General features: G+C 41.4%; 1 protein-coding gene across 5 annotated transcripts in view; it reads left to right on the top strand.

Moving 5' to 3' along the window:
- CDK6 (cyclin dependent kinase 6) overlaps positions 1-14,875 on the top strand; it is a 141,617-nt gene that overhangs the window by 33,295 nt on the left and 93,447 nt on the right. The gene's annotated exons all lie outside the window — the stretch shown is intronic.

Below are 14,875 nucleotides of genomic sequence, written 5' to 3'. Positions count from 1 at the left end.
TCAGGCAAACTACCTTGCGCTTCCCTCAGATTCTGCCGTATTAAAATTGAGTAATGCTCTGATCAGGGCTTGCAGTGAAGTACGAAGTTCTGTATTCAGTAACTGATGGATCGATCCTCCATGTGGGAATCCTGTACTTGTTTTCTTCTCTTTTAGATTTATAAGTCCCCTGACTCTCAACTGATTTACTGCAGTCCTACCAAATTTGGCACTGCAAATCAGTAAGAATGACCTCTGCTTGTGGCTGTAAGCAAATTACTCCATTACTCTTTAGTCCAAGACTACTTGAACCTTCTCTAAGAGGTGCCTGTTAAAGTGCTGGATATTGTTAGAATGGACAAGATGGACCACGGGGAAAATTGTAAATCCTGTGCTCTTGTTCCCTCACCTTTATCTTTTGATCGTTATTAATAGTTTACGCTTCTCCTTTGTCCGTGTATGTATGTTTTCGTGGGGTCCCCAAGAGACTGCTTTTATTTAATGTCCCTCTGACCAGAAAGGTGCCTACTCTTCTCAAGAGCAGGAGATGTTCACCAGTGACACATGGGGAGGGGGCTTGGGCTCAGTACCCACGGAGGAGGGGTCGAGCTCCAGTGGGCTACTGCTGCCATGTGCCTGGCGCAGCAGGGCAGGTTGTTGGGGAAGCTGGAAAGGCTCTCCGTACCGGGCAGGATGATCATGCAGTTTTCCCATCACGGGACATCTCATGCTCTGCATCTGCAAGGGAGGACCTTTTCCCAAGATAGGAAATGCTTGTATTGCTGGTATGAAAATAGGTTTTCCAAATCCCCTTTTTCCTCTACTGGGAATTTCATAGTGAAGTGCTACATCAGGGATCATGGCTTGAAATGTTTGATAAAAAGTTCAAGCCTGAGAACAGAAGTAGAGGCACTGATGTTCCTATGTTTTGGCTACACCTATTTAACATTTCTTTTGTTTTTCTTTCTTCACCATGAGAAATAATTTATGCTCTCAAGGAAGGATTATTTTGCATTTGTATAAGAACTTCTGGAGATACATTGTGTCATCTTAGTCTGGCAGGAATCCTGAGGGGAAGAGGTGGGAAAAGAAAACATGAAGCCTATCTGAAATTTAGCTATTTTAATAGGTTCTGTTAACAGCTTCAGACTTAGGAGTTGTTTGATCTTTCAATATAAAATTATACATAAGCCTGATAGATATCTTTTTGCTTGTGTCAAAGTCCACAAATGTATAACAGCGGTCAGCTCCAGCCACTATGTTTTTGTAAGCAACCTTGGTGCATAAAATAAAATATAAAAAAAATGGATACAGCCCTTATTCAGCCCCAGCAGAAGACTTGGGTTGGAAAGGCTCTTTTATGATAATACTTTTAGGATTCTCCCCTCTTCTGGGGCTGCCAAGTTGCTAAAGGGATCTGTATTTGAATGTAACTAACTTTATGAAATTAGCAGACAAGGTAGCTAACATACTGTGTACCTAAATCAGTTGACCAGAATGGGAACTGATGCCCAAACCCCTAAAGTGTCCTTCTAGTTCCATTTAGTTTAAAGTGAATAGAAGAGGTGAGTATTGGATTAAAACTCTTCTTGTGATCTTCTGAAATCCTGTTCTAAATGTGCACTAGTAAGTTGTAATGTACATGTGCAAACATGCATTTTGTGGAGATTATGTACTTGTGAAGAAAACTGCTGTCTTTATTTTTGAAAAGCACTATTCAGCATACACGGTTGACTAGTTCAACCCAGTTGATATAGCTGATAATTTGGCATAATAAAAGAGCAAAATTTAGCAGCACAAAAACAAGGAGTAGCAATTCTGTCCTTTTTGGCACACTGCAGCCACTGAAATTAATGAGAGTGAAACTCAGCTTGTGATATGTGCAGCTCTTTTTAAATGGGTGAGGAAAAATGTAAAACTACTGTTTACTTAGTCGTCTCTGTTGATTTCAACATTTGCACAGTAGCTGACATGCTATTTTATGAGTACTGTTCAGCACAGGAAAAAGGCGAGATTCATTTAGCTTAATTTGTACCTCGTTGCTTGATTATTTATGTAACTTATCCTGAAAACACGCAGTTTATGCGGGTGCTTTTTTGCTGGCAGTCAGTTGGGGTTGATCACGTGAGGAGGGTTCTCAGGACTTATTCCTAATGCGTTTTGATACCTTTCTAATGATACTGCCTTTACCGATATTCCTAGTAGACACTGACTGAAAGTGTATTTCTTTTGGCTGCAGGGAAATAGTGCCATTTTGCAGCAACTGAACATTTAACCCAGAGCGCATACATCGGTAAATGACTAATCTGACTTTTTATAGTTTGGCTTTTGGGGTTAATAGGGATTTGTACTTCATTTATTTTCGAGTATTGCATACAATTTGTGTAGAGTATTTCCCCCCACCACTTGCACAGTACAAAACAACTGCCAGTATTGTAAGACCATCTGTTAAAGTTCTGTGCATGTCAGCAATACAGAGGTAGCAAATGAGCTGAGTAAGCTCTGGAGAGCTCGAAGCTGAAGGGTCTGATATTCCTCATGGGCACCACGGTGTAAACTCAACGGTTGTTAGTGGAAGTTGAATGACATGAAATTACTGTGCGAGAAATATCAGCCCCAAAAGCTCTTTTCGATGTGAAATAACTGCCATCATTACAAACCATTTTATTTTGGGGTTCTGCTTTTGCTGGTTTGGGGCGTGTTCAGGGTTTTTAACTGTCAAAGAATTGAAGTGACAACAGTACCATTTTACAAATTTGTCTTTGTGTTTAGCAGATAGCAGTCCAACTGTAGTAGTTCAAAGAAGGAAACTGTATCGATCATTTAAACACAGCTAAGGCTTTAGTGTTAATGCTGCTCAGCAAGGTCTTTCTCATGTCTAAAGCCTTGAGAATAAACAAGGTGCACTTTGGCCTGAGTCACCCGAGAGGGTATTTTTGCAACATATCTGTCATGGCCCATAAGATGATGGAAGAGAGGCATTTTTTCTGTGTCATTGCCTGGTGGTTAGACTACTCACAGAGGATGTGGGACATACATGTTCAGGTCCCCTCCCTGTCTCCAGGCTCGTGAGTGCAATGCCATGGCCCTTTTCTGTGGCTATAGCTCCGGCCATCAAGTCATTCTAGAAGGAGGTACTTTCAGTCGTTTCTACTGAAGTTCTTCCATTTTTCTACAATGGAGTATTCATTGGGCTGGAGAGATGGAGAACATGACTCAAAATCTTTATAGACATGTCACTTACCTTGGAAAGAGGAGACCTGCCTTCCAATCCTTAATCTAGTTAATGTTGTCTTTGTAGCTACTGGATTATAGTCATGCTCACTCTTGTTTGCTTTCTCTGTCATATCTGGTTAATATTTATTCTATACAGGATGAATCAGAATCAACAGTGACAAAATCTTCCTTCTTTCCTGCCTAACCAACTTCTCCTCCCCTCCTTCCTTCCTGGGATACTCTTTAACTTTAGGGCAGTTTCTCTGGAAATGGAAGGTATGAGTTCAGTTTCCTTAAGACACAGCTGTTAGTCATACATGGGTCTTTGGTAACGTTAATGGCGTAAGCAGTTGAGCCTCCGAGAGACTTGGCTCATTTAGAGCTTTTATTAGTTGACATAAGGGTAGTGGAAGTAGGACTGACGCGTCTCGGCCACCGAAAAGGGTTGTTGTTGTTTTTTTTTTTTAAACCGGCTAATAGGACACTAAAGCGTTACGATATGTTAATTTTGGGGACTGAAACATGTTTAAGCTGAGTGACCACGTTTTGACAAGATGCTTGTGAGGCTGGCAAGTGTTTTTGTTCTTAAAGGATTTTAATAAGATATGGATACGGTTGTTATAACCCTAATTACATTTTTAATATGGAAATCATGTGCATGGAAATGCATTGACGTTTAACCACTTAAGTTAGATATACCTAAGCTATTTTAGTGTATGTGAACATATTTAACTTTAAATTAATATATGCATGAGATAGTTTGGTATATAAAGCTGTAAATTGAGTGGTTTAGGAATGGTGCTTTGCAGCTCCCTCTGGTCATCTTGTTCTGCCAGGCCAAGGGTCTGAGAATGAGGAGGGATAACAAACTTGCTAAGGTTCTTTAATTTTAGTAATGAACAAAGTTAACTTTGCCAGTTAATGTCTCGGTAAGTAAACTTGTGGCTTCTTGTAGTAGTTTTCTTTTGATTGATCAGAATTTAACCTACGCAAGTCACACTGGCTGTGTATGCTTTCAGCCTGACAGTCAGCAGAGAGGGGAACCGAGCAAGGGCTCTGGTACGCTGGGTGCATGCGTTATCTGCCATGGGGTGCTGGAAGAGTGGGAGAGACCTCCGTCCCGGTCGGTAGTCTGCGAATCTTCATGGTGTTCCCCGAGTCTGGAACAGGGCGGCCAAGTCGCAGAGGTGACAAGGTTTAATATAAATCCTTTTCTCTGCTCTTTCTAGAATCCTCACTCAAGTGAATGACTTTTCTGGGTATTATTACCCTCTTTCCCTTTTGCATAGGAAGCCTAGATCTCTGATTCAGGGATCCAGATTTTGCTACAACAAAGGAACCTAATTTCCTTTTGTGAATTTACCTGATATCAGTAGGTGAAAGCTTGGAAGTGCCTAAATCAAATTTTAAAGTACTACCCCAAGCCATTGTGCCACAACTGGAGAAATATTCAGTTGCAATATTGCATCCTCTAACTTACGTTACCTGCCAGCAACCCAGGCAGACTGTATCACATCTTTGTGTGACACTTAGACAATTAATATGAAGATGTTGCTTCTCAGAAAGCAAAGCAGCATTCAGTGTTATGAGGTGAGTCATCAGCCATCTGCCACAGTTGTACCTACTCAGCCGATCACATTTGAGATGTGGAGCAGATGTCACACAATCATGCAGTTCTGAAAACAAAGCGAGATATTCCAGGAAAACAAACCCTGCAGTACAGGCAGTCTTCAGAGTGTTGCCATATTTAACAACACCAAGTTAAAAGTAGCTCCTTTAAGAGCAATTGCACTAAAAAAGAGCCTGCTCAAATTAGTAAGTAAGCAGCATACTACGAAAAGAGTTTTTAATAAAATTTTCCTGCCAGTACTTTTGTCAGAAGGAAAGAAGCAAAGCTTAATGAGGAATTTGGGGTCCACAAATAATAGATCAGATCCCCAACTGCTAAAAGGGGGTGTAAATCCCTCAGCTTCAGTGAAACAGTTCCAGTTTATGGCTGCAAAAGATCTTGCTCTTTGTGCAGGGTTTTCCAGCAAATCTTATTCTGAAGCCATTTGATGAATTAAAGAAAAGTTGTCATTATAAATGCATGAAAAACAAAATGACCGAACTGATATGTTATTGTGGGAGACAACTGCACATCTTCCATTATTTCCTCTCTTATCCTGCTCTCGGCCGTCACGCTGCTGCGTGGAAAGGCAGCAGCTGCTCTGCACAAATGGCAACTCCTGAAGGGACTAACCCTTAAAAAGAGGATATTCTGCAAGTGGTGGTGGCTCCCGCTGCTACAGGTGGTGACAGCGCTTCCCTGGACTGCTGCTGCATGCAGCGGGCACAGCCGCGTCTCCTTCGGTGCAGTGGCACAGGTGGTAATGTAAGGCCTGACCTTACCGCGGAGAGTCATGATGTGAGTGAAGAGACAGCGCAGGCCAGGGTGCTGCAAAATACAGTGTGTTAGCAGGACGCAGACACCCGTGGGTTCGTGCTGGTAGGGAGCTGCTGTCCCCCGGCTGTGCCCACGGCTGCCTTTCGCGCTGCCTGCCCGCTGGTCAACCGTGACTCCTTCAAAGTAGCCAGCACTGTTTTGTCTAGGCCCTGTGCTCTCTCATAGGGCACCTGCACAGTTATTTCCTTGGCTTGAAACTTTTATCGTCAGTGTCCAGCCACTGATTTTAATGATGGTGGAGTGAAATACCACCAAATCCTTACCATTCCCAAAGTCAAATGCGAACATTTGCAAACTGACCACAACGTACAGTTGGTTTTTTGCAGCGTTCTAGCCCAGGAGTGTCCAGAGCTCTGCTGCTTGCAAACTGAGAGCTCATAAAAATGTGAGGCATGCCAATGATTTTAAATCACTCAGTCCTGAGTAGAGTGGTTTAAAGTCATTGGAGCGCTTCACATTTTTTTGAATTGTTCCAGTTTGGAAAGTGATCAAGCAACATTGTAGCATGATGCATGAAAGCAACCTGACTGAAATAATAATTTTAGTCTCTCAAAACAATGACACTGAATTACAAATGTCACTGTGAGAAGATGTCTGTCAAAGACTCTCTGAATAGACATCTCAATCTACTTTTCTTTTATGGTCAAAATTCTTGTAGGCAGTGGCACAGTACAGTATGTCCCTAAGGGACGCGTCCTCCTTTGAAGTCAGAAGGAAGCCAGGGGGCCTCCATTGTTTGCAATAGATGGAGGGCCAGAAATCATCTTTATTCAGGAAGTTTAAGGGAATTAAGAAACTGAAGCAATTCTAAATTGTGGTCAGGAATGGAGATTCTCTCCTTCTTTGGTGGAACAGAATTTATGATAGAGTCATTGCAAAACTGCAGTATTACGAACGCTGGAATTGAAATGTCACTATCAACTCATTTAATTTCTGTTAATTCTGTGGAGATGGACATTGATGTATTGCAAAAAAAAAAAAGAAAGCTTACGAGTCCTACTCTTCGAATTCCCTTCAGATGCTCTTGGAGTATTAGGGTTCTTGCTGTTGAATTATTGCTTTTCATATTATTATATTGTTTAGTGCTCTTGAGTTATTTGAGGTTTTGCTATTGGACTATTTTGGTTAGTGCTCTTGGATTATTAGGGCTTTTCTATTGGAACGTCAATGTGGTAGCAATTGCTATGTGAAATGCTTTGATGAAACTGAAAGGAAGAAAGAGAGCGTGCGGTAGGAATAGTTCTCAAGCAGATGTAAAAGTGGGGCTAGACTGCCGGGCCAAGTGGCAGAGACGTGGTGCCTCACTGCTCAGCCACGGAGCCAAAGGCAGATCCTAGGAGCAGGGAGTATTGGAGAAGCTTCCCGTTGTGTCGCTGTGGTGCTATGGTGTTGGAGAGCGGATGCTCTGCAAATAATCCTGCCTCAGTGATGGGCAGAAGCATCAGTCATGTTTTCAGAGGCTGTCTTTCTCTTCATCAAAGATGAGATGCTACTGTTGAAGCAATTAAGAGAATCACAGAATCACAGAATGGTTGAGGTTGGAAGGGACCTCTGGAGATCGTCTAGTCCAACCTCTCTGCTCAAGCAGGGTCCTCTAGAGCATATTTCCCAGGATTGCGTCCAGAAAGATGTTGCAGTTCACAGTGCGTGCAAAGCACAAGCAAGACAATAGACTAAAGCGTTTGGATTTATCCATGCTCTAAATTTTGCTTGCAAGCCAGATGTTACTTTTGACCACTGATTTGAAGGTCACACTGCAGCAGGTGTGAGACAGCAAGGAGATGTTCATAGGGCCACTCTTGATTTTTAGAGGGGGGCAGACAGAAATTGCTTTCTCAGCAGTGGTTTCTGCACTTGAGGGAAATCAAGCCCTTATGCATCTACGTATCCCCAGTGCTATACCTCACCCCAGAATAAGCAGGCAGAGACAGAGAAGAGGAGGTAAGGTGACACAAGTTGCAAAGCAGCAGGTATTTGGGAACCCTGACAAACATATTTGTTCTCATTGAACTCCAGACTCTTAAGAATTGAACTCAGCTGATCTGGGAAGAGAAGCATGGCTACATGATACCTTTCCAGTCACAGCCAACCCAAGGGATTGCAGCTCAGGTTCTCTATGCCAGGACAATCACAGACTGTCCGTAATTATTCATGGCGACTATACAGCAGTGGTTTTACAAAAAAGTTCATAAGGAGGCTGTGGACAACGTAGTGGCTAATTAGCTAGACATGGTAGCTAACAGAAGATAGTACAGTAATCAAATAAATTAGTTGTTAAAAAATGTTTTCTCCAATCGACCCAAGATAAATGTAATACACTTGCACTAGCTATATCCACTGTTTTTATGCCAATGAAAGTCATTGCCAATTTTATGCCAATGACTTTTTATGCAAGTTATTGTATGCCACAATAAAAAATAATTTGAAGTGTGTAACTTTAGTGGCATGCTGATTTAATCCAGCTATGTTGTTTTTGCTTCTTTCTTCTGTAACAGATGTACTTAGCGCTGTGCCAGAGAAGAAAGCCCCATACAAATGCATAGGGACTGAACTTCGTTTGCGTATTTTCATATGTAGTACTTAAAATTAGCCTTAAGTTTTTTTAATTATTTTTGTGTGTGTATATAGATATATGCATACATACATATATTCATACACCCCCCCCCCCAAATCTCCTCCTGGGGCTATAGAGTAGTTTAGTGTATGTTGTATTTATATGTATAAACATAAATGCACACCTACACACATATGTAGGCTCCCATAGGCTTATATTTCAGCTGCAGCATCAAACACGGTGAAGCTGGAGTACGGGCTGTGGCAGTCGTTAGGAGAGAATAAAATGGGACCGGCCGAGGCTCCCCCTTTCCCTCCTTCCCAGTCTTTGGGAGCATGCGTGCGGCAAGCCCCCGTCCCGCACCCCACTGCAGATACCAGAACCAGAGCAGTTCCTCTCCCTTCCCATCTGCTCCCTTCCCATCAGGGATGAGACTGCGGTGAAGAACCTGCCGGTGGCTTCAGCCAGCACCACGCAGCCGCGGCGGCAGCCCAAGCAAAACCCTCCAATGCTCCAAGCACTCCCAGGGATTTCAACCCATTTCTCTCTGCTTGTGCTAATCTGTTTTTCCAGCTCCTTCCTTCCTTCCTTTCGTCCTTCCTTCCCTTCTCCCTTCACTATTTCACCTCATTTTCACTCTATATTTACATTGTATAAAACTCTTACCTTCTGTTCTTTCCCTCCCTCCACAACTTCTCTCCCCATCACTTTTCTTTCCTTTTTGCTTATCTCCTCATAACTGAGTCTATTCCCATAAAAATTAATATCATGGAAACGTCACACTGTTTCTCCACCTGGGGTCTGTCTTGTCCATTTTATTTGTGAGCTTTTAATGGAAGAGACTTTGTGAAAACTCTTGACTGTACAGTGCCCACCATAGTAGGTCCTCCTTTACTGTGTAAAATGCTGGCCTTTACACAGTACAGTGTTAAACATGAGTCGTGATAATCCGGTCCTACATCAGCATTATTTGTCTGAAACAGTGCTTCTCCTCTGCTCTGCTCTTTCCCCACCACCTCCACTTCACACATTTACACAACTGCTTCCTTTATATATGTCAGTGCTCTGTAAGCAGCATACGGTTCGTGTTACAAGTTGCTCAGGTTTCAAAGTGAAATAAAATGAGCTCTCTTCCATTTTGAGACTATCCTTCTTTTTAAGAAGTCCAAACAAAGATGCACATTATTAGTAAGTTAGCAAGCAGCTGCCAGAAAACAGAAAATTAAGAACGGACTCATGAGTGAAATAATAGAAATACTGTTTGGTGTTGACTCTTTGTGAGACAGCCAGGGAATAATAATTAGAAATGAAAATGATCCATTTATTTGTAGTTTTAATAAAGCAGACCTGATTTGGGGTAATATTTGCCCATGTCAGTGCTCTAGAGCATGCCAATAGGTCAAATCCTTCTATGGTGTAACTGCTGGCTACGTGGGGCTACTCCAGGCGGGAGTGTGGTGCAATGCTGCTAGCACTGGTGCACAAGCAGCCTTTCATTTGTTTTCATATAAAGCATGAACAATTTGCAATTAAATAAGAGAAAATTAGAAAGGCTCAAGTTCCTACATCAAAATCTGTCCTTAATTTTTGAGTTGGAAGCCTTATTTAAAAACTCATAAACATTATTTTAGGGAATTTTTGACTTCTCTGTTAACATTAGACTTATCCAGTCTGACAGTTATGTCGGTATACATAAAACATTGAAAATCATGTTGGAATATATACCTGAGCCTTCTGGTTCAGTGTCAGGCCTTAAAAGACAAACCCCAAAGGGAGCAGTGGTGCTGATCCAGCAGAGCACTTAAGCTTCTGCTTAATTTTATGTAAACAGGTCGCTGCGACTTTATGTGACGTCAGGTTGAAAGGCTGCAAATTAGCTGATTCTAATGGAGGAGAATCAGTTGGTATCCATTATTACTGACCGGATGCATTCAAAAGTCGGAGCAAAGAAGAATTGAAACTTGTTTCTGTAGTCTCAGATTAGTCATTAGCATGTATTTTGCTTCTCTTTGAATGCTTTGTCAGATGAAGGAAGTAGCGTCCGACCAAAACTTATGCGTGAGCAATGCCTCTGTCTTTGGAGCCAGACTCCTGGCTATTTACAAAGCTGCGTTGTAGTAGCTCATCATAGTAAAAAGATGCAGAAATGGAAGAGAACTCTGCAGATCACAGGTTTAACAGGCTGATTTATTAAATTATTTTAAATCGTAACTGTTCTCGCCACAGCATTTATCCCATTTGCCTTTGAAAATCTTGACCCTTGTGAATACCCATTTAAGAGAAACTTTTTTTTTTTTTAACCTTTCTGGCCACCTCATTAAAAGCCGTAGCATGATATCTTTATTGATGTTGAACAGTAAACATTCGATAAAGAGCCCATTGGAATTAGTTGATTAATTGTAGAGAAAGTTGCTCCTCAAGAGTTTTTGCTGCTGCTAAATATGTGACTTTGCAAACTGCAACATAAAAAATGTTAGATACTTGTAAAATGTCCTGTTTCTTTGATCTGTGCAATAGAAAGCATTGCACTGTAACTTTAAAATGCCAAAAATAATGAAGAAGACATGTTAGCCATCTTTTAAGAGCGTTTCTGTTCCAAACCAATAAATTCAGCTGCTGAATTTTTGTCCTTTGTTTTAGGATATGACAGTTCTGTTGCATAACTGCAATTAAGGAATCTCAGAAGGCTCCAAAATGTTACAATATTCTGTGGATGCAAAGGCCAGAGTCGTTTTTCGTTTAGTTTTACAGCAAGAAAGGGGCACAGGCATGGTAGTACGTTGCCTTTTTTTAACATCAAGTTTATGATTCATTCTAAAATATTCTTTCATTTGCAATTAACTTTGGATATTCCTGTTCTGACAAGTAGAGTAATATTTTAGCAAGGACTTTTGAGAGAGAAATTTTGACAGTAGCTTACTCCTCCCTTAGTGTTACAAAGGAAATACTTGCTATCCAAACACAGACACGGCATTTTAATGGAAATGGTTCCAAAAGAATACGTAGGATATTACAAATGTAAAATGCGTTTAATGAAAGAGTATACAGATGTCTTTCATGTATTTTAAATACAAATGTCTAATTTGAGACTTGAGAAAGTCAACAGTGATCTTTGAGCCATATGCTTGTTATTACAATATTATGTTGTGTATAACTCTCGTTCAGTGAGAAAGAGCACAGACCAAAAAAGAGCAAACATATGAAAACCTAAAGTGAAGGGAGGAGAGACCATCGTACAGAGCATTTTTGATTATGTTATTGCCTTGATTAGAATATATCCCTTTTTTGCTTTTTGTTTGCTCACATAATTTGTATTGATGTCTATAGGGCTTATTGAAGACATACATAGGAAAAGGAGAACAGAGGCCAAGCTGCGTGGGCTATAGTGAACCAAAACTGCAAAGGGATGCATACTTGACAGAGAGTTTAAAATAAAAATAAACCACAGTTTCTTTACTTGGTTTCTGGAGCAGAAAGTCGCAAAACAAGCAGAAAAGTTTTGGTTCTTGATGAAATGGGTAGTTTAGTTTCCTTACCTCAACTGCTCTGAGTGTTTCAGGCTTTAATCTTCATTTCAATGAGAAGAGCTTAAACGCAATTCAGATTAGGTTTAAGTCTGTGAAACTGGGACGCTGGAAAATGTTTCAGGAGTAGCCTTTAGCCTTACGGTTGCATTTTGTTTTTTTACAAATGTGCTGGAGGTAACCTTGATTCGCGAGTTAGTGGAGTCACGCTTTATTGTGACAGAAAGCTAAGAACAGTCCTCCAGTGAAAATAACAAAGACCTACCCCATGGTGATTGATGAGGACGTTGTACAAGTGAAATGAGCTGGAAAGTCATCATCTTGTCTTTTCCTTTGCCACAGGAAAAGCATAACAGAGAGATTTCTTTTCTTCTGGTCCTGATAAGGAGTCTAACGAAGCATAAGGAGAGGTTACACAGCATGGCAATGTGTTACACCCAGCTGCTCGCTAGCTTGCAAAGCTGCAGTAAATAATACAGTTGCTATTTAATAAACAAAAGAAAACAAAAGTCCTTTGATAGTGATCCCTAGCCTATTTCATTTGTTCTTCTGAATATACGGCGTGTTTCTACTTAATTGACTGTCATTTTGGAATAACATAGAGTTTGATATTGTATTGTGTGATTTGTAATGTCTTCTTTGTTGATAGGGAAAACAAAAGACTTATCTTTCTGGGGCCTGATTAAGCAAAGCCTGCGTATATGTGCTTCAGGTTGTCTGGTCTGTAGCTAGTTTTATTCTCATAGCTTTTCCATGAATGGTTGCAGTGAAGATACGCTAAAAGACATGCCGTTTCCTTTTCCAAATTGGCTTACGTAATCAGTGCTGTACCTTTTTGCTTGTTGCAAGTTACCCTTTTGAGAAGCAATGATGTATTTGTCACATGTATCATTTGTGACATTTTAGTTTCAAAAGATACTTCTTCCTGGAAGTGATTTGCTCCACTGATCAGCCCTTTTTACAAGTTAACTTCTGACATACCTTTGGCTTTTTATTGAAGTGTACATTTAGTGGCGAGGGGGAGTACTGTGCCTGTGAAACAGTGGAGGCAACCATCTCCCCTCCCAAGGAGACTCTCATGTTGCACCTCTCTTCCCCACCCCATGCCTCCTCCTTATCCTCACGAGCAAGGCTGATTCTTATCTACTGTGCTAAAATTAATGTTAATAAATAAGTAAGCTTACTCCTCACTGTATCACTACCAGTTGAAGATTCCTTGTTTTTAAGAACTAGTCAAGTGTTCAAACGAAAACAAGGCCAGCTCCTCAGCTAGTGTAAATCAGAGTCATTCCACTCAGAATGAGAGGGGCTACTGGCCTGTGGTAGGTCGGAGGGTGTCAGCAGATATGTGGGACCGTATCCACTCCTGCAGCCGCTCCTAGTAGAGCTGGACAGCCAGACCAGCTTGCTTTTTACAAAAGAGGACTCGCTCTGAGCAAACATCTCCGGCAGATCACCGCCTACTACAGGGCCTGCTCTGTCTGAGATCAGATGATGAGCTGCTGAGGCTTTGCTAATAGCAGGCATCTTCTGCTTACCTACATTGCTCAATAATCACCTGGTCTGTGGGAGGCAGCACCCCAAAGAAATCAAGTAAACCCACAGAGCGTGAGAGCGAGGGTAAAAGAGGGAATGGCCAGGTGAAATGGGGTGCAGCGAAGGCGGGAAGAAGGGTCAGTGCTGGGGTGGGGCAGGAAAGGGGAGCAGAGTACCTCAAGGGAGGAAAGAAAGAAGAGAAGGAAAGGTATATCAGAAAAGAAGGAGAAAGTGAGAGTCTGATGCTCTTGGCAAACTTCTCAGGCAGTCAGTGAAAACAAAAGACTGTGCTCTTGCCTGGCTCCTGTTGCCATATCTCTTCTCTGTGCTTTGTCTGTAGGATAAAGTGTTTGGCTGTTCACCTTGTAAAGCTGGTGGTTCAAGAGCTATTGATTTTTCAATTCAGTGCTAATACGATTGCAAATGAATAGCTTCAGTAAACACAGAGAGCAAGTCAAACTAATGCGTATTTTGAAGAAACAATTCTCTTTTTACTGTTTTTGGTTTAGGTATACTAAGGCATCAGTAAGACTCTCATCCTCAAGACTATTTTGACAGCTTGTAGTACTGTAATAGCACTGCAAACTATGCAGATCTTTGCTTGGGCTCCTGACCAGGCTGGTTCCCAGCAGACCCCAGCAGTCCCCTCTGAGCTCTTCCTTGAAGCCCATTTCCACCTGTAACTTACATCCAGGAAATCTTTTCTCTCATATATATCCTTGGTTTTCTTGAAGGTTGTTATGCCTTTAGAACTGAAAGCAAATTCTGGATCCTGGAGTACTTAACAAACATTAACCAGTTAATCTTTGTTAACACCCATGAGGTAGTTAACCATTATCCCTGAGTTTATAATACAGGGCAACAGAGGCAGAAAAGGCAAATGAGCTGCTGGGACTAGCGCTCAGGTAGTGATTGACCCCAGTGTTGAGCCACTGCACAGCCCTGATGAGCATCACAATGCTTCTGCCACATGGGTACATTAGAAGCAAAAAAATTTATTAGAAAGTAGCTTTTAAAAAGTATACAACTGACCTTTGTTTACTATGTGAGGAAGGGATTGTCTTCCTACTTTTTTCTATTTTCACAGCTTTAATAAACACTCTTAGATATTAATAGAGTGTGTAAGAGAATAGCTGTATTTCGGTGTCCAGTGTCATACTGACACTTATGTCTCAAAGAAGATTGGCTACAAATGTCTGAAAGTCCTGCCAGTTCTGATCCGTGCGGGAGGAGAACGGACACATTAAAAAGCAGTGCGGCCAGTCCAGGTCTTGGAAAATTGATGGATAAACTCCCAGTGACTGCACTGGGTTTGGTTGTGCCTGATGTGAGGCCATCTTCTCCCTCAGCTTGCAAGTACCATTTTTCTGCTGAATTCCTAGGTATTTCAAGGAGGGAAGCAATCAAAATGAATTGAAATGAATGAAAGTCCAAACTCTGCAATAACCCCAATTTCTGCTCCACAGCACTGACTCAGCTATCCTTTTGCAGTGCCTAGAATGTTCCTTATATAGCTGGAAATGAAGCAGGCCTGTGTTACGCTGTTTAAACAAGTTTTCTGTTAAACACAAATTGCAGTCCTGGGTGTATTATCTTTGAAGGAGCCATAGGAATTAGGTA

This window comes from Struthio camelus, chromosome 2 (assembly GCF_040807025.1).
Source record: "Struthio camelus isolate bStrCam1 chromosome 2, bStrCam1.hap1, whole genome shotgun sequence".
In the NCBI taxonomy this organism is placed as follows: domain Eukaryota; kingdom Metazoa; phylum Chordata; class Aves; order Struthioniformes; family Struthionidae; genus Struthio; species Struthio camelus.
Note: the sequence above shows the minus strand (reverse complement) of the source record. Positions and strands in the feature narration are given on the sequence as shown.